The sequence below is a fragment of the Seriola aureovittata genome, chromosome 4 (genome assembly GCF_021018895.1).
Source record: "Seriola aureovittata isolate HTS-2021-v1 ecotype China chromosome 4, ASM2101889v1, whole genome shotgun sequence".
In the NCBI taxonomy this organism is placed as follows: domain Eukaryota; kingdom Metazoa; phylum Chordata; class Actinopteri; order Carangiformes; family Carangidae; genus Seriola; species Seriola aureovittata.
Genome location: NC_079367.1, coordinates 14,160,712 through 14,181,540, shown reverse-complemented (window position 1 = coordinate 14,181,540; position 20,829 = coordinate 14,160,712). Strand labels below are relative to the sequence as shown.

The following is a 20,829-nucleotide window of genomic DNA, read 5'->3' as shown; positions in this document are numbered from 1 at the left end:
GAATCCAAATACAACGTAATGACGTCAGTTCTTTACCCTGGTTTTCAACTATGTCGCTTTCGCACATTGACCAAATGCGGTTCAGCCATATACTAGGTTTTGACCTTGGTTTGTTTTTATCCTCAGCTATTAGTTGAATTAAATAAACCATTTCTCAGCTGTGTGCAGTGCTCATTTGACCCACCCGCTTCTGTCTTCTCCTGCCTATAAACTCAGATGTAAAATTATTTTGGCAAGTGAATTTCTTTTCCCTAATGCAGATAATGATAGAGAACCATGATCTCCATTGTGCGCTCTAAACCAATGACAATGAGGCAGTGAGTCTTTTCACCCATTTAATGTAATGACAGGCACACCTCTTCTTGCTGTTGGTGAGCAGTACTGGTCACATTAGATACCATCAATTACAGACTACAAGGGTGTAGGAAGATATTAATATATACTGAAATCTTGTCATCTCCGATCCCCCCTTCCCTGTCTGAGATTTCCATTCAAATTTTAAAACTTTTTCAAAACATTTTGAGGAACAAATCACTCTATTCTGACTATTTTCTTGCATCCCTCTAATTTTCCCATCTGCTGATTGACTCTGGATGTCCTACCAATACATAAAATATTAGTTACTACTAGGCCTTGTGAATGTAATGTATTGAAAGTTACTAATGTTGACCAACTAATACCTTAACCACTTCAAACTGTTTTACCTTTTACTGTTTATAGTTAGGAGGCACTCCTTGTCCTGCCTACAATACGCTGAGAGCACAAACGTCTTGAGGCATCTTCTCTTCTCCCAGAATATTACATTTTCACCAGGATAAGCCAATAATCCATTAAGCATGCTGTAATATTGCTAGCATGAATGATAAGAAATTGAGAGAGCTCAGCTCCGATAGCTAGGGAAATTACAGGCCAATGTCAGCCTGACCTGGCATTAATATTGCGTGTGTCAGAGCTGACAAGCAGTGATTGTATCCAGTGCTGATCTGTCCACAGGCTCTGTGAGGCAGCTGGACATCATGCCAGTCCTTTCTTTTCAAGCCTGTGGTCTATTTTTGCCAGACACACTACCATCTGTGAGTTGGAAAATACACAGTTTTGATACTTGTAGCAGTTATTTAATGATGTGTTACAGATTATGTGGTTACAAAGCAGCCTGGCAGCAATTTTTGCAGCTACAGCCCTGCTTCGCACTGAAATTTAGAGCTTTGGCCTATGTCTCATGAAGCAATTAATGTTTGCGCGTTTCTTTGTTAGTTAGCAGAAATGAATTTGGTGAAAAGTCAGGCTATGGGCCAAGGAAGAAGAGATCCTCAAACAACACTCAGATCAAGTGAAAAGTGGCTGTTCTTTAACTTCTCTCTTTTCTGGTTTCAAGCCGCCAGCATGAAATCTCTGTTCAGACTCTTTGCAGTATCATAGTTTCTGTATGACACCTTGTTCTCTCTTTCCTTCCTCCTCTTATCTCACCCAATCCCCTTTGTAAACCCAACCCCTCCCTCTCTTTTATTTCACTAGTACTCCCTTACCAGTGTCTTTGTTTATATCTTCATGTCACTCTCTTCTCTACCCACGACATCTTATTCTATTATGTACTGATGTGACCTTTGAGACAGCAGAGTTGGCAGGATCTATGCTTTGATCTTTGGTAGATATTTTATTTCAGCACCCATTTTGGCAGTATAGAGATGACACAGCGTTCTACAGTTGAACCCCAGATGTCAAAGGGCTCACTGGTGACCAAGGCTGCTGTGTCCAGAGACACCTTTCTGTTTCTATTGCCTTCACTGCAGAGCTTTTCACAAGTTCAAGGAGTCTAATTCAAGCAGGAAAAATACTCATCACTTACTTATTTCCAACCAAAATCCAAGAGAAATGTGAGCTCAAAAATATACTGAAAGTAGTATTCCAAAGCAAAACACCTGCTGAAAGGCAAAAGTGTTTTTATTGCCCACATGTGGAAAATATTTCAGCCTGTGCATCTTAACATCTACTGGCTTGATCACTTTCTATGGCCAATAAATTATTATCAGTAGATTTGGGCAGGATGAGTTGTTGTAAACTACTGATCGTGAAACTTGGCTGCAGTCTAATTCCAGCACTTGGTGAAAGATAAAAATGTGTCTGATTTGAAAAGTAATGAAAATGATTCTTGGGAACAGCTTAGTCTAAGAAGTTGGTTGCTAAAATTCTTAATTTTATTTCATGATGACATTTTGTCACTTTTCATAGATGTTGCAAAGTGGATTAAAAAGGCAGATCTAGTTTATTTAGTGAACTAAAAAATAATAAATTAAAGAAAATTGCATTATGTATGGGTTTTACTTTACAGAACTTGAAGCAGCTGTCATTAGGTGTTATACCACACGATTACCACACTCTCCAGCCATTATAGTTACTGAAAGCACCATGACGGTAAGAGGATTTCATAGCTTTTCATGCAGAATGGATAAAATGATCAGAAGCAGTTGTGATACTTGACCTTTTTAACATAATATCATGCTTGTAGTGCTTAATGGGTTAGGACAAGATTCAAACAAAGGGCAAGATGAGAACATTGCAGCCATAATTGGAGAGGTTACACTGATGGGTGTGAACTATAGCTCTCCACTGGACTTACAGAGCCAGACAGTGTGTTGCTGGAGCAACTATGAGGAGCTAGTGAGAAAAAAATCCAATGATCCTACAGACACCCATAACTGTTTTTACTCAAATCTTTCCTTTAAGAATATCTTATCTGTATACTGTGTTTTTTATATGAGGCCAATTATCTTAGTGCATCAGGTTCACATCTCTCTACAAAAGCTGGCTGCACTGTCCATGTTTCACACATTCACATACAGCTATGCACAGAGACACATAACTGGCTGCACACAGAAAACACAGACAAACACAAAATAGCCTGAAGCATCTGAATTACAAGATTAAATAAAGATTCATCGGCACAATGCGATTATCTAATGGAGACATGAACACAAGGACAAAACTGCACTGGTAAACACACATGGACGTGCACAGTAAAATGCACATGCACACAGGCATACACACACAAAGACCCACATGAAAAAAAAACAAAACAAAAAACAAAGGCATGAACTGCAGCAACAATTCTCGCCCCCTCTAGACCACAGGGGCCACACTGGTTAAATTAACTGAGTGATTCAGGGGCCAAGTCAGACAAGTCATCTAATACAATAGGGTACACAGTAGGACAATGTGTCACTTGACAACAAAGCTAGAAGATCCAGATTACACTCCTTTGTGGTGTAGAACAAGAAACCACAGAAGGTTCAATTACTAAACTTTAGGATGACATTTGGACAACAGATCTTTGTGTGCATAAAGAGAAACCATGCATTCACATATAAAAATGTCAAATCAAAACACACCGCATGTATCAAATACATGACTTACACCGTCTTATCTATGCCATACAAAAATAGCAAACAAGGCCTACAGTATTTCAGTTAGTTAACGAAACTAATGACGTATTAGCTTAAAAACAGGACATGAATGGAAACAAGAAATTCTCACAAGCAACTAGCACATCTTCTGCACATGTTCATTCACAAATCACACTCTTTCAACAGGTGACTGAACAACCAATAAATGCAAAGTTGGGGAAATTCCATATTATTCAAAGCCCTGCAGACTCTGTCCTGCAACAATGACTGTGCAGACATGACACAGAGGCACAATAGCTTCAATATCCAGGCAAATAAAGTACAGCACAGAACACAATGTAAACATCATTACTGTACAGCCACTATGGGGCATTTAACCATCAAGAAACAAGCCAGCAAGCAAAGCCACAAGTAAAGGATGTACCTGACTTACCTTGTTTGATGCCCAGGTCCCCTCTCCTTTCTTTCCTGGAGATGAAGTGTTCCATATTCATAATAATCCACAAATGCATGACTTGTGTCTTCTAATAGCATTACAAGAGCATATCAGAGTTTATGCTCTGATACAGGTATGGATCAGTATTGAGTACTGAAAAGATTGAACAATATCATTCACATAGGAAGTCATCAAGATCTACACTGCATGTATCAAGAACATGACTTACACCGTCCTCTCTATGCCATACAAAAATAGCCAACTAGGCCTACAGTATTTCAGTTAGTCAGCAAAACTAATGACGCATTAGCTTAAAAACAAGACATGAATGGAAGGAAGAAATTCTCACAAGCAACTAGCACATCTTCTGCATATGTTCATTCACAAATCACACTCTTTAAACGGGTGACTGAACAACCAATAATTACAAAGTTGGGGAAATTCCATATTATTCAAAGCCCTGCAGACTCTGTCCTGCAACAATGACTGTGCAGACATGACACAGAGGCACAATAGCTTCAATATCCAGGCAAACAAAAATAGAGCCCAGAACATAATGTGAACTCAACAACGATAGCAACAATAGCTCAGCCACGGCGGGCCATTTAACCATCAGGAAACGAACCAGAAAGCAAAGCCAAAGGTAAAGGATGTATCTGACTTACTCTATTCGTCGTCTAAGTCCCCTCTCCTTTCGTTCCTGAAGATGAAGTGGTCCATATCCATAATAATCCACGAATGCAGTTGTTACTTCCTTAATCATGTTGTTTGCTTGTAGACAGAATTCCTCATCTCTGCTCTCACTCCATTGCTGCTACCGAACAGGCCATACAACAGAACATTAGCAAATATGCAACACTGGAAAACAAAATAACAGCGAAACTGGGCCGTTTCATTTTAAATATAACTTGTAGTTAACTTTCTATAGTTTATTGTAAGTTCTTACTCCGACTGGCTTCACAATTTCCTTCAGAGTTTCTTCTTCCAACCTCAGTGTAGCAGAGACCGCGTTTACTAATTGAATATTCGCTTCACCTGTGACCTCTCCGGACTGGTGTGCCTGTATGACTGTAGGGTGCAACGCCATCTTTGACCATGCAGACTTTACCATTATCAGCCATGGCTACTCAGGGGGCGCTGTTTCACTCATTTTAACTTTAATTGACTGAACTGGCAGCAAACAAACAAAACAGGAACTGCCTGTTTTGTGATATAAAATTGTTCAGTCATTTTATTAAAATGATAATGAAAGCTTTTTTGGATAGTGAGGATGTCTTTGCTTGCCCCCATTTGAAGGCAGTAATAGTAATTGCAAGTTTGTCCTGCAGTAAAATAAATTTTGTACCAGTAGCCCGCAATGTTTTCCTTCATTAGACTCTATCTTCTCTAATTAATTAAACTGACGAAGGACACTATCTGAAAATGTGTCAAGAATCTTACTGGTAATATATTTAACATGGATGTAGTTAAATGACTCTGATAATCTATATTGTTTTCTCAAATATTATAAGCCACCCACAACCTAATGCCCAGAATCTCATGGGAAATAAATTGACCTCAACTGTTACTATAGATTGTCCTTTGTTCCTCATATTTAGGCTATGATTTGATTCAATATCAATATTGGCAGTGGCTTAATATGATTAAAAATATGAACAGGCTGAGACATGGAGATTTAATGTTAGATCAGTTTCAAGTTTTCATTTTGGCCACGTATAATTGCAACACACAGAAATACATGCTTTACAGCACTTATGGCAATAAGTTTAATACGCTGATGGTGGAACAACACTAGAGCTGCTGAAATCAGCTGAGAGTTGATGTGGCCTTATGCATCTAGAAGGGTATGTGTAGCTCTTATACAAATGCATCCATATGGAGTATATTAGTGTATAGATGTATGTGCTAAACATAAACGTGCATTGAAGTGTGTCTAAGTTTGTATCTTTGTGTCAGCATTTTCCTGTATTTGTCCTGGTGTTCATGCAGTCCTTTTGTTTTTTTGTTGCAACCTTAACTTAGCCCAGTGATTAATAAAACATGGATAGTAGGTAAGGTGTGTGTTACAGTGTATGAAAGTGTGTATGTCAGTAGAGAGGTACTGCAGCAGACCAAGGTGGCTTTAAATCTAGGTCATCAGAGAAAGCAAGAGGAAGAGACAGAGAGGTACAGTATAAGACAGCAAAAGAGGAAAAAAGAAAAACAACAAACGCTGAGGTAATCAGACAACAGCGAAAGAGAGGCAAGTTTTTGAGAGACAAAGTCTTAGAGAAGATGTCGCTTTAATGTAGGCTACGTGCGAGAGAGACCAGATCACGTACAGTCTTAACTTGCTCTGGGCATCAGTAGTGTCACGGCAGCAGGTGTGGAGACTGTAATTACAACCTGTGCAACTCAGAATTTTCCTCCTGTCCGCTACCGACTGCCTTAAGCAGTGTAATATGTTGCTTTTAATAGACAGTGATCCAATTTGTGTGAAAGTCGCATGTTCACATGAGTCAGGCTCAGTCTGGTTACTATTGGAAATATGTTGACTTGAATTAACTGCTGTCATGATGAAAAAATTACTGTGAAGACTATGCTTCTCCCACTGTGACATCTCAAAATGTCTTCTGTGAAAATAGCCTGCATATATACTTCATCTGCGTTTCAAGTACTCCATGTTTTTGAGGACATCCAGGCATTTTAGCCAGACACCTGTATTGTACGTGCAACAGTCTGGTGTGGAGTCAGCCTACGTTGTCAGGGTGCTGGATACAGGGCGTTTAAGCTTCTTCTCAGTCAACATCCCGTGAAACCCTAAATTCCCTCCCTGTTCAATGTTAAATTAATATTTCGGAATAGTTCCAAATAGGCAACATTAAATCATAGTTGTCCAGCCACCACTACAATACAACAATCTCAGCTTTAACTCACTACGGTTTTCTCTGTAAGCAAGGAGTAACACATTGCTTCAACTACCCAAGGCCCCGAGAATAACTTGTCTGAATTTTTAAATGAAGTGGTGTTCCACTGAGAGCATTATTCTAACTACTCTGTTAAAATATTGTTCCCTTTTGTGATTTATTTTTATCCTTCTGGCTACTTTTTATTCATTTATTCTCACACAAGGCTGTGTTGCAAAGGAGACTCCGGCCTCAGTGGAATCCTCTTGTTAGATTAAAAATACATTTAAAAAAAGAAGAGAAAAAACATGTACCATCTCTGTTATGCATATAGTAAATATATTCTATGGGGCTTTGTTGCAGATTGTTTTAATTGGCTGTCCATGGAACTCTTTTTTAGTATCACAGGATGCATGAGAGGCAGCCAAACATACACACAAACACAAACACACACACACACAATCTCACACACACACACATTACCCTGACCCTGAAATCTGCAAATCAGCAAAGGAGCTTCATTAGAGCTATCATGAAGAGTAATCACAACCTGCATTGGTGCATGTTGTGTGTGAGCCCCAAGGGGTCCATTAAACCACTGATATTACTGCTTGCTGTGTGGAAGCCATCTTCACAAGCTTGTTGAGTTGGAACACACACTCTGGAGCTGTAACACACATCCAAGCACACACAGCTTCATCAGCAGTTTGGGCAAGAGTTGCTTAGCATAATAATGTGATCATAGTAAATGCGCACACATCCAAAGATTATGCAGTGACACAATGTGTAAATCCAATAATGTGTTAACCGGACACCAGCAGTAAAATAGCATCATAACATTATATTTCTATACGTCCGCAGCTGTGTTTACGCACACAAGGAATCCCAGTCTTCACTCAGAGACCTGACTTTGAGTCAATGCGTGTGAAGTTTGTTAGAATATCTCCAGTAAGCTAAGGGTTACAGTCACTTTCATGTTGTTTTTGCCTTCCATGCAAAGATTCAAAAAGCCTTGTGGGTGCATTTTGATGTCAACAAAAAAACACAGCTGTTAGCAGTGCTTAATGTTACTACTGGGATCATCTTTTTTTTTTCCTCCTGTATAAGAAGCAACCTGTTAATGCTCATGTAAACAGAGAGGCGGAAGCTTGCAGCTGCAGTTTTTCATACTTTTGTGCTGGTGCATCTTTATATGTGGGTGTGACACCACAGGTGCACTGAGTTTATTGGTTTATTCATCACAACAGTACTCAGTTGCAGGGTGTGTTTGTTTGTTTTGGATACTAGTGGACTGACATGAAGTTGTGTAGATTATTCTGTTTGCTTTTTCTGCTATCCAAATTGCACACCGGCAGAAAACAGACTGATATCACTGATAGCCAGTTAGTATAACTAACTCTGCAGGGGTCTAACCAGTGTGGAGTGACCCAATAATTGCTAGAAACTGTCTGCCACCTAATGAAAGTCCCCCAGACTCGTTCCAGCATCTTTAATCCCTGAGTATGCTACCGTAACTCAGTTATTCTCCATTGCATTTGTCTTTGTTTTTTCAAAAGCAACAGACCAGTATTATCCTACAGAGACCCACAATGCTCAGCCTAGCACTAGCCTTTCAATAAGTAATTACTGAAAGATGTTCGTGTCTTACAAGGAGGCTTCTGCACAGTTCAGTCCAAAGTTGTTGTTTTGTTTTGTTTTGTTTTGTTTGTTGTCTTTTCAACAAATTATTTCTCAACTTTTCTGTCGTTTTTTCCTGTCCATGTGAAACATAAATTCGTGTACACTGCTGCGGCACTCTATATGGAGCACCTAGTTAAACCTGCAGCGATACAGTTTAATACAGCAACCCTACATTACCTTCAGAAAGATTGTAATGTTCCAGTTTTGTTGAAACTATTATAGAGAGATGTTGGCATAACTTTGCACTCTTCAGTTTGTGGTTCTGGTGAATTGTAATGTGTTGCAGAGTTACATAGTTAGAGCTTCTAATATTCTGCCCAACCGATTTATGTCAGTAATATCAAGTAATAAATGGGAATTGTATTTTATGTAAAAAGAAAAAAAAAAGAACTAAATGTGTGTCATTTGAGATTTGCTTGTGATAAAGGGGGAACTGTCAGATACTATGTCTAGCTGTATTTTTCATCATGTTTTCCCTTATAGCCCAATATGTGCATTGTAATGCTTTCTCTGTTGACATTCCCATTGCCTGAGGCTTGCCACCCATCTTCATCTTGCTGCAAGGGTAATGTTCCTTAAAATATTGACATTCATTCATATCCAAAAATATACACACTGCGGACTGAGGCACATAGGCTGAACTACAATGACTCAAAAGAAAGAGCACATAGTCAACCCAGCAAGTGTAAGTGTATGAACACTGACATTTGAAACCGATCTAAACTCACCTCAAGGGTGAAGGCAACAGCGTAAAAATATCAAAGAACATCAAAAGGCAAAGGTCAAATATCAACTCTGAATGGATTATCCTCATGTTAAATAGAAAGACTGCAGGGGTTTATTAAACAGCGGAAAATGTGATAAGCCTAGGCAGATTGTTTGAAGGCTGTAAAGTTCATAATGTGAAAATCCACAACTCAGTAACTAAAATATGAAATATATTTTCTTTCCATATCCTATTTTAACTTTTCTCTGGACAGCTTTTGCTGCAGCAGGAATGAAGACATTTTTCCGCAGGAATGAACTATTACTTTAGGTAAGTAACTATTTGTAATGTGCTTTCCAGTAAATTTTACTTTATGAATGTACATAAAAAATATTATAAATGAATGTGAATGTATTTTTCCCTGAGAGCAGTAGAATCTGATTCTCACGCAGCAAAAACATATCCATGTGATTTGATATGTGATAAAAGAGCGACAGAGAGAAACAGACTAACTTGCAGTTTGGGAGTTCCAGGTGAACTTGCGTAAGACATTATGTGGTCCTGTCGTGCTTCTGAAAATAAATAAGTCATATGCTCCTTGCTTTTATTTTCATTGCCAAAATTCTATGTAACTGTTCTAGCTGCATAATTTAAGACCTAAACTGATTTAAAAGCAACAAAGCAAATGATGGCACTAAAAGTAATGAATTTAGTGGCCACAGACCCCAGAGGCACACACTGTGACAAAGTCTCATAGCTAAATATTCCAAATGTGGGGATTATTGTACTTTTCCTGATGTACACTGATGAGATGAATCCAGCTAAGAGCTATTACCCTTTACGCTTTGGATGAAAAGAAGAATATTACGTTTTGAATTAAGGTTAGTTTTTTTACACCCAAAGGCTGGACCCCGACTCAGAGGCAGTTAAGCGGTGTGATCAAAAGCATTTTATTGTAGAATTTAGGAATGATGGCTTGAGGCTGAGGCTGGGGCTGGGATTGCTGGAGAGCGGGATGAGTGGCGAAGCAGAGAACTGGGCCGGATGGGAGGACGAACACTGGGTGCTGGATCTCAGGCTGGGGTTTGTAGACATGATGAGGGGAGAGATCGAGGGAGGGGGTTTTGGGGAGGAGGCAGAGGTGAACAAGAATACAGCTGGAATCAAAAGCAAAACATCAACTTAGAAAGTAGAATTTTGGCTGGAGCGTGGTACCACAAGATTGGAACGAAGAGCTGGGGTTTAAATACTGCAGAGGACTGGTTGAGTTGATGAGCAGATCAGAAGCAGGTGTGCTTCTGGAAGGCCACGCCCAGCAACACACACACACACACACACACACACACACACACACACACACACACACACATACACACATACACACATACAGACAAATACAGGAAACAAGCAAGGAAGTGGAAAACAGCAGGAGCACAGGGGGAGTAAGGGAGAGGCAAAGCCAATACCTCACAGAGAAGGGGATTTTTATTTTTTAAGTTTCAAATGACTGACAAGGATTGTGAAAAGGCGACTCGACATGAAGACTCATCCTTTATACATTCTGTGAAAAGCATTTCTCAGTAGCTTCACTGAACCAAATGCCTTTTACTTTCTCTTAGATTGTCTACTTCAACTTCTCAGTCACCATTTCAGTACTCCACACCCCAAGGGCTAAGCTGATAGTCTCTGAGTTTTGAGAGAACAGAGAGCAGGAGAGGCAAAAAAAAAAAAAAAAAAGATAAACTACGTCAATGTGAGGGAAAAAACAATGAGGGGATGAGATGGAATTAGATGAATCAATTCATCCTCCAGTCTGTCTTATATAAAGCTTTACCTCCTGGCTCTGCATTGAACTATTCTATTGATCTAAGAGTTTGTTTTTTTTCTCCCTGAAGGGAGAAGACAAAGGAGAAAAACGCACAATGTGTTTACATCCACGTAAAGAATTAGTTCACCCAATCACAAATAAAAAAATAAAAAAAATGAGCCCATGTGGTATTTACAATGAGCTAACAGCTGTTGTCTCTCCAAATCAAAGAAGGTGAGTGAAATTCCATAACCAGGTCTTTCCAGAGCATGTACAACATGTTCTCCAAAGCCCTGTATTGACCTTATTTCTCCCAGTAAACTGGTTTCCCGTGCACGTTCAAACACAGTGATAGATTTAAGCACCGGGCCTGAAAGTCTGTGACAAAATAAATTCAGAAGAGACATGTCCTCCTCTGGCAGAAGCAGCACAGTTACTGTCATTAAAAGTGTCTTTCAGCACTACACTCTTGGGTTATGCTGGTTTTCTGCATGAGTAAGCAAGAATGGAGGAGAGCAAGTAGGAGAGAAAGACAAGGTGATGCTGGTCAATAATTGTGTGTGTGTGTGTGTGTGTGTGTGTGAGAGAGAGAGAGAGAGAGAGAGAGAGAGAGAGAGAGAGAGAGAGAGAGAGAAAAAGATAGAAGGGAGGAGAGAAATGATTGTTGAATTGTTTTTTTATAGAGCTTTCCCTGGGAGATTTGGATGCAGATTCATTCATCTAAAAGCAAGATGTGAGCCCTCTCTCAGGATTTTCTGGGGAAAACAATACAGCGGAGGGAAAGAGAGCAGTTACACTTGACGTTTCCCTCTCTCTCTTTCCTCTCATTCTCAGTTTCTTTGATTCTTGCTCTTCATTACTCTCCCTCCCTCGCTTTCTCTCAGACACTGGTTCTGCAATAACACACTGGATATGAAGACTTGACTGAAAATAGGCTGCATGAAAGACAGTGAGTGAGTTCAATTGTTTTGACAGGTTCAGTATGAAGGTTTACTTTATTGAAATTCTGTCAATGATAAATGTTTGACATGTTCTCATTTTCATTTGTTGCGATTAATGTTACGATAGCTGTTGACTTCGAGTGCAGTTACATTACATCCTGTTGTCTTTGTTCTGAATCAGATACGAGCACGCCATCTTGCTGCATTTTTATATTTGATTTGTTCAGTTTCACTATTGTCACAGTGGCCGGGGGAACGGCTACTTTAGATGCCACTTTGAGAGATGCTGTGAAAGATTATAGCAGAGAAGAGAGTCAACACTGATTCAGCACCAGTACCTGTAACTTAAACTGAGCATGATGGACTTGTCTGTGGCATGAAGGTAAAATCAAAAACAGCTTGAACACAAACTGAAATTGCAGCCCTCAGGAGGACCTCAAATGTCTCTCATGAATCAAAGTGAGTTTGCTTTATCAAGGACTGAGACTCACATTTTCACATGGCCTGTACAATACTCTTTTTTTTTTTTCCTCACCCTCCAATTGAACCAAACTCAAAGAAAAAAAAAGGATCAAGAGCTTGACTAAACTGTTCCAAACATAAACAGTGTCAACACACTTTTCATGTTGCTGTGCAGAGGTACTGGATGCCTACACACACCTACAACTTCCTCAGATTATATCAGCTTCTCGTACACTGGAAGCACACGCACACACACATTTGCCCAGCTATCTTTGTGGGGACCTGTCTTTGACATAACACAGTCCCTAACCTAATCTTAACCATTACAACTAACCCTTACCCTTAAGTATAGTGGGCTTCCACTTCGGACCCCACAAATGGAAAACAAGTGCACACACACACACACACACACACACACACACACACACACACACACACACTTCAATCAGAGGCATATTTTGCTCATCTGATGCGTTTAGCTTTGTTTGAACAGGGTCACTTAAATTCTTATTTACAAAGATAACCTGGCAGACAACTTCACATTTTACCTTGTATCAAATTTTATAAAACATCAAAACACACAACAAGTTCAAGCATCAGCTGATGTGATATTTTACCTTCCCGACTGATCCTTTTCACTGAAGCCACTACTGCAGCTGAAAGAGATACAGACTGCTGTCCACGGATACTTCAGCAGCATGGCCATTTGAACCTTGCTGTGAGGGCACTCCTGTAAAAGAGCTTTTTAATTTCAGCGAGGTTAAAGGGAAACTCTACGGATTTTACACATGATGTTCAATTTACTTGTTACAAGGAGTACTTCTCAGCCTGTGAAACCTGTTGTTTGATTTGTTGTTTGATTTTTGTTGTTTCTCTGGAGGGAGCTTTCCAAAATCTGAAAAAAAAAAGGTCAGAGTGGTTAAGACTTACAATTTTTACAGGGAGCTTGCATTAGGGGATGTAGGGTTTACAGGAAATCCACATTTGCGAGTCAGGGGAGTTGAATGAAGGACACCACTTGGGTGCACAAAGCACCCCAAGAGCTTGACCCATACAACAAACTAAAAGTCAGAATGTCTCAGCTCATACTGCTTCGATTTTGATCAGTCTTGTGAGTCATCAAACCTTAAGTGCAAAATGCTAGAGTATCCTTTAAATAAGTTACAGTGGAATAGAATTTAAACACAAAGACAAAGTCAGGTGCTTTAGGACAAACGACCCAATAATGGATGTGTACTGTATGCATCCCATGCCACAGGTTTTTGAGGTAACACTTTCAAACCTGGATCCTGACAAGAGAAATAAAAGCCTGGGTTTACTTAATGAGGGATGAGCAAGTGCAGCGATCATGGCTGATAGACTGAGAGTCAAAAAAACACATTACTACTACTCCCAAACAGACCTGTAAGCCCAGTATTTTCAATGAAACAGAAACTATTTTTTTGTCATTTTTATTTCGTCTATATTTGACAGTTACCAGTCGAGGAGAGAGAGAGAGAGAGAGAGAGACCAGGTCCAAGGACAGACGGAGAGGGATTTGACATTCAGCCTCCTGGCTGGAAATCAAACTGTATATTTTGCAGTTATGTGGTATGCCCCTTTAACCATTGGGCCACCAGAGACCTCAGTGGATGAGTTGTTGATGATGTTCTGACTTTGAATCTCAGGAGAGTTTGCTGCATTTTGTTGGAGGCTGCCTCTAGTGGCTGCAAAAAGAATGGCGGATGAAACCACTTGACAAACTGGGGCTTTAAGTGGGCTTTCACATGGTTTTTCCCACAGTGTATGCAAGGAGAAAATCCACCATACCCTGCTACAAGTGAAAAAAAACAAAAAACTTTCATCCAAGCAGAGAGCAAAGCTGTTGAATCAAATGGCAGGTTAATTTGCTGAATGTAATTGTTCTCCAGTTACTGTTTGCATTTGTATGTGTGTGTGTATCTGTATGAGAGTGGTGTGTTTTGACTAAACAATGTCTGACTGGTGACCTGCTCTTCTCCCAAACCTGCGAAATTGAATAGACTGCGCCTGCAGGTGCCCTGTTGGCTTAAGCATACACACACACACACACACACACACACACACACACATACACATGCACGCACGCATGCACAAGCAAGCACATGTGCAAAGACATGCACACGCACCTGTGAAAATTATGACAAGAGCTGATATGCTTGAATGCACAAGGACAAATGTGGCATGTTAGCATGGACACACACACAAACACACACACACGTGCCCACCCGCAGTCCTATACAAACACATTCTCATATACACCTGTGGGAAAATAAAGAGGAGCTCTGATACGGTTGGTTGAACAAGGTCAAACCCTGCATGTGAGTATGCAAACCGCACAAGTACGCAGGCACACACACAAATTAGGCCATACAAATGCATTCTGGCACTCGGATTTAGCTATGGGGTGTGGAGAGAGAGAATAACAGGAGTGGACAATAATGAGAGAGTGTCACGATCTGCCCCTTTGAGTTACTTCATATGGACTCTGTGCTCCCTGTTTTATTTTGTCATCAATCACCTGTTGTGTGTGTGTGTGTGTGTGTGTGTTTTTTTAACTTCCTGTTCCTGTCTTTTTGCCCACCTATGTGATTGCTTGTCCTGCTCCAATTAGTATCACCTGTTCCCTATTACCCTTGCCTCCCTTTATGCCATGTTCAAAACGTTGGCAAACACAGTAACATCATCAGATCAATAGCCAATCATGTTAATATCACTGAAGCTTGAGTAGACTAGTGGGCTAATATAAATTATTACAAAAACTAACACTGGCAACTTCACTAATATATTAAGAATGTAAACATATCACATAGTAAGTACAATAGTAAATGACTTGTTAAAAGTAATTAAAGAAAGCTTTTAAAATACAACTGCTCCTACCAGTCACGATGGAGGACGCTGTGATTGTAGTTGTTATGACGTCAAATCGGGTAAATCGGGGACCTGAATTTTCGGAGCAGTTTTTGAGCAAAGAAAATAACACCTGTTCATGGGTTCAAATCATTTTTCAAAGTCGCAGCTTGTAATTTCCAACTCTCTGACGTGCGAGAATGCAGCACAAGTCTCTGTATTCCCCTCAGTATTTGTCAGTTTGTCAAGTTCTTTTTGTTTTGTACCTTTAGTCAACGTCTCAGCCTTTTGTAGTGTTTTATCTCCTGTTTCCCTTAGATCCCTGTGTTTTTGGACTTTTCCTCAGCCAGTTGTAGACTTTAAGTTATTTCAGTTCTTCAGATTTGCTTTGTACTTTGTGCTTTGAGTTCCTGCGGTTTTCTGGGGTTAGTGTACTGGCTTTTATGTTTTTTCTCTTTTGGACTCTTTTCCCGCCTGTAAATTTTGTGCATTCTTAGTTATTAATAAAGGAACTACTCCTCATCTACCTGCCCGTCTGTCTGTCTGTATTTGTATATCTCCATTCTTTTTCCCTTCAATCGTAACAGAAAGGAAGACGGAAAGAAGGAGAGATGAAGAGGAGAAACAAAGGACGACAGAACAGGAATGACAAAAAAAGAAAAATGTGCTACAGTGAGAGTTAGAGAAATAATAGAGCTGAAGAAAAGACGTATAAATATGTTATTATTAATATGTAATTAAAGAGAGTTAATATGATTTTATGATATTTGAAGTGTAGATGTATTTTAAAAATATAAAAGTTGAAAAACATAAAAAAATATATGCATTAAAGCAAAAGGGGACAAACTTGAGAATGTTTTGTGTACAAACAGAATTTAACAAAGAATTGTGAAATAATTTCCTAAAGCTCAGCATGCTGTACTTGAAAGTTAATGTGTTTAGTTTAGCTTGTTTGTTCTGGTGTTTATAATCAGATTGTGTTAACTCAACTCAAAGACAAAAATCAAAGTGGCTATTAAATCATTTTATCATCACTATAATTTTGTTGTTTACTCTGTGTAGATTTTCAGTGTCATTATTTTTTGTAGTTCGATTGTTTTTCAAGTTTTTCTCTACTCTGCTAAATCATTACAGCATGGCTCATGCATAATTTTATTTTGGTAGCCTATAATAGAATTGTAGAACTCCTTTGTTTTTGTCACCGCAGCAGGGGTCATTTGGCACACAAACGCGGTGTGGTACGGTGATAATGGGCTTTGGCTTCTGTCAACTCGTCAGTCAAGTTTACGGCTGTTGTGAGCACAAAACTGAAGCAACATTGATAAATATGTGGGAAAAAGCAAAGAGAAAGAAACCATGAGGGACACGAGCGAGAAGGAGACATCATGATGGAGAGGCAGGAGTTGTGGAAACATTAGTTTCATGATCCTTAGTTTGTTTTTATGCCAAACTCTTCATTTAGCACGGAGCCAAATTACGGCAGGAGATGCCAGATACTCACCCCCAAAAAGAAACAGTAAAAACATATACACTGCTAATTTCACACACACATATGCACATACAGCATGTAGATATACATACACACTATGGCTCTCCCTTTCCCCCTGCACATGTGCCTTGAAAATACTTGTATGTCCCAATGTGGTTCATTCACACTGGATCTGGGTGAGCCACTTTTCTCTGTCAGTGTGCTCACTAAGTGTTCCAGGGCTGCAGTGGTTTGTTAGTTAGGTTGCTCAACAGAGAGTAATGGTTGGCAAGAACAAGAGGCAGAGGAGAGGAGGGGATAGTAAGAGGAAAGGCAATGAGAGACCTTAATAATTCAGCTTCTGGCATAAATCGCTGAAACTGAAAGTAATGCAAATTACTTTTCAAGTAAACTTCCAGTGAACTTTTCAGTGTTGTCATATGTTTGCTGTAGATTAGGGGATGTGTGTTGAATGCAAAATATGTGTTGCGAGCTTGCAGAAAACTTGATTAATGCATAGGAGGAGATGTTTTTATTGACAGGTATAAATAAATATCTATAAATATAAAATATTCATGATTGGACAAAGGTGTGCATTAATACAAGCCAGTATCAGACTCAGAGTTTATGTTATCATAATAACATGTAAATGTTTCCAATGCCATAACTTGTACATTTACAAAGATTATCATTATCACCAACCTTGTATTTTTTCAGCTCAATACATATTGTTTTCCTCTTTAGAAATAAGTGAAATGATGCATAGAACTTTTGTCTTCACTGCTTTCTAAATGCAAGTGATGCCTAAGTCTATCATTGATTTATCACCTGAATTGATCTTTTTGTCATCGCTAAGCTGTTAGCTCTTCATCATCATTTAGGATGCTGCAGTAATGGCAGAGTATAAATATGTTTGGGTCAGCGAACTTAAGCCTTTTTCCAATCAGGTTAGACTAAGAGCAGGTGTTACCATGACAACTAAACTGGTGGTCATCCAGACTTGCTTCATCAAGTTTATTAACAAAGAACTTTAAGATAAATCTATCTATGTGAAGAAGAAGTTGAGTATGACTAACTCACTGGGATGTGACTAATATCACACAGTGACCGCTTTAAATAGGTGAACCAAATTGAAGTGGTAATTAGGAAGAGTTTAATGAGGTAACACAATGATAATTGAGCCTATGGTCCACTGTTGAAAGTATTGCAATATTTATATATTTGCTGTTATGTAATGGGTGTCTGTGGTGACATTTCTGCAAATAATGCTGTATTGAGTTGCTGCTAATGCAAACTGAACTTCTCCTTCTGTTGCAGCTTCACATTAAAAGCATTTAACTGGCGAAACACAAGTAGATTGTTCATCAAAGATGTGTCCACAAAACAAGGCAATGGTCATACGCAAGAGTTTGAAATATTACAGAGAGTAATGAAACAAGAAGGAGCAGCCACAGTGAGCTGTTAGATGTAGAGCTCCATGCAATAGACTGCACACCTCCAACTGCTCAGCGAGGTAACCAACTCTTTTCGCTGTGCCCCGCTGTTTGCAGTCTCATGCCGTGTGCAGCATAAAATCAGATCATTGTTGCGCTCAGAATAATGGAAAAAGGCCAATTATCGCTTCTTTGTTAAAATAACAATACTTTGTTTTGCTGCCCCCAGAATTCTGTGATCTGTAGCCAAATCAACCAGGACTGAAATCTTCAAGATTACCACTTTAAAAATTCCTCAGACATGAGTTTGGGGAAAAAGAAAAAGAAGACTTAAGTTGATATTTAATATATTTGAGATCTGGATTGTACAAAAGTGGCTGTCAGTCAATTTCATAAAGATGCCCCTGATGTTACATAAAAGTGGTGTTTATGCTTTAGGTCTTGGTTCAGTGATATGATGATAAGTTATAAAACACAATCTGTCTGTACATGTGACTGAACTCAATAAAATGGACGTGCATGGGCAAAATGAGTGAGTGTATAGTATTCACAAAGTGAAGAATTACTTCTCCTAGATGTAATTTAATTATGATTTAAGATGCAGAAAACTGTGATCATCCATTCTTGTCAGAATTTATGCATAGAGAGTATTTAGTTTTATTTAAACTGAAAGTGGAACTCAGTCTTTCCATACTAAAACTAACATTTTCAATACAGTTTCCCTTTCACCCCACACTGACATACACTGTATAAGACTCTCCACTGCTGCAACAATTGAATTTCCTCTTTTGGGGATCAATAAAGTGTGATTTTAAATGACAAAAGCTTTCTGTTCGAGTACAGTCCACCCTACTGCTAAAATGGAGTCTTAACATTACAGTGGGGTGCAGACTGCAATCAGTCCCACTGGCCAAAACAGTCGGTGCAAACAGTGGAGAGCACCGCAGAAAGGCAGGAAACCTGAATCAGTGGAGGTTGTCACCCAAAATTACAGTTATTTTAGAATTTAGGTTTCATGTCAGCTCACTGAATCATAGGTTTCCACTAGACTGATTTAGACTTTCACAACTAAAAGACTGTGAAGAAGGAAAGGAGGGGGTTGATTGATTGGAAGGTCAGTGGATATGAGTGTGATGACACCGATATTGTACAAATGGAGGGAAATGAGATCAACAACCGACTGTCAGTTTGTTCATTTCTTTGTATGTTGTTTATTATTTTTGTTAATGGTGCATTTCACAAAGATCAATGAAATACAGACATGCATTCTTTTTCATGTTCTCTGTACTGATTTACTCGGGGTGTTCACCTTTAAAATCAGATAACGCGTCACTATATGCCCACCTGTGCCAATAATATTTGACATGTTTGTATGGTTACGGTGCATGACCCTTTTCATGGCAGACAGATATCAGATCACTGGAATGACAAGTATGAAAATGTGCATCAACATTTCTGGCATTTCTGAATTTTTCCATATACATTGACCTTTCCTCACTGCTGAAACAACCCACACAGCCCGGGAACTGATTTCTACAATCTGCCATCTACAAGACAGAGATGGATGTGTGGTTACTAGGCTTCCAGTTTGACACAAAATGTTACTGTGCACATTGGTGATGTCAGGTGCGAAGGCTGAGGCAATGAGGGGCCCTCAGATTTCATCAGGTAGAACAAACACCTTCAATGGTCTTTTTCTTCTGAGCAAAAAAGTGCTCGTTAGTGTCACTGTGATATAAAATTGATTGACTCATTTTTTTTGGGGGGTGGGAGGGTGGGGTGGGGGGGGTGTCTTCTTTTATGTCTTAATAAATGTCAGTCTTGCTGTGATGGGCTGTGATCTTTATATCTGTCAAGTGTTATTTCAAGACAAGCAAGTAAAACCAATAATAACTTAAAATACTCACCAGCTTAAGCCCACGCCTAAACAATATATATTTAAAATATGCAGTTCCCTTTAATATTACAATATATTTGTGTTCAAGTTTTCATGTTTTTTTTTTTTGTGCGCTATGGCAGAGGAAAGAAGGAGACAGGAGAAGATGAGAGGGCAGACCAATACTAGAAAAAGCCAAGAAGAGAGGAGGGCAGTAGATGATAGGAGAAGAGAACAGGAAAAAAAGAAGAGCGATGATGACAGAAAAGATCAAAAAACAGAGAGAGAGACAATAAGAGCAAGACGGACACTGGGGGTGGACACGGGGAATAGATAGCCAGAGGCCTGGAGAGAGAGGGGAGACAGTTGGCATTACTTTGACACAACAAAGGCCAGAAGCACACTCCTGCTGAACAAAAACCAAGCTGCCGCCAGAGGGGTGGCTGGGTGAGAGAAGAGGGGAGGCAACAGAGAGAGAGAGAGAGAGAGAGAGAGAGGCGTACTGATGTGTGTGAGTGAGAAAGAGAGACAGACACCGGAGAGACTGTGTGTTGGGAATGTGTTGGCAGGCTGGCACACTTTTCAAGAGGACGCACAGAACATAACTGTAAGCACAACTAGGATTCAAGTTCAGCAGAAGGGCAAGAAAAGAAGAGGAGACAAAGAAAAGAAGCAATAGAGACACAATATGAGAATAACCTGTTTATTCATTATATTTCCAGACATAAATGTATATGTTTTTATATGTTGCCAGTTAAATGTACAAATTCTAACACTGCAGTATTACTTCAATTATGCACATGCCAATAAGACATGTAATTAAAGGGACAGTTCACCAAAAAGTGGAAATTTATCATAGCACTGGT

At 39.4% G+C, this 20,829-nt stretch overlaps 1 long non-coding RNA gene across 2 annotated transcripts in view; it reads right to left on the bottom strand.

The window, feature by feature from the left end:
- Positions 1–4,866, bottom strand: part of LOC130167217 (uncharacterized) — a 74,226-nt gene extending 69,360 nt beyond the window's left edge. Inside the window, exons 1-2 of one of the 2 annotated variants that reach the window (XR_008827253.1) lie at positions 4,784–4,866; positions 4,503–4,651 (exon numbers count right to left, since the gene is read on the bottom strand). This is a non-coding gene — a long non-coding RNA (uncharacterized LOC130167217). The remainder of the gene's footprint in view (positions 1–4,502; positions 4,652–4,783) is intronic. The other variant, XR_008827252.1, reaches the window with a different exon arrangement.
- Between the last annotated feature and the right edge of the window lie 15,963 nt (positions 4,867–20,829).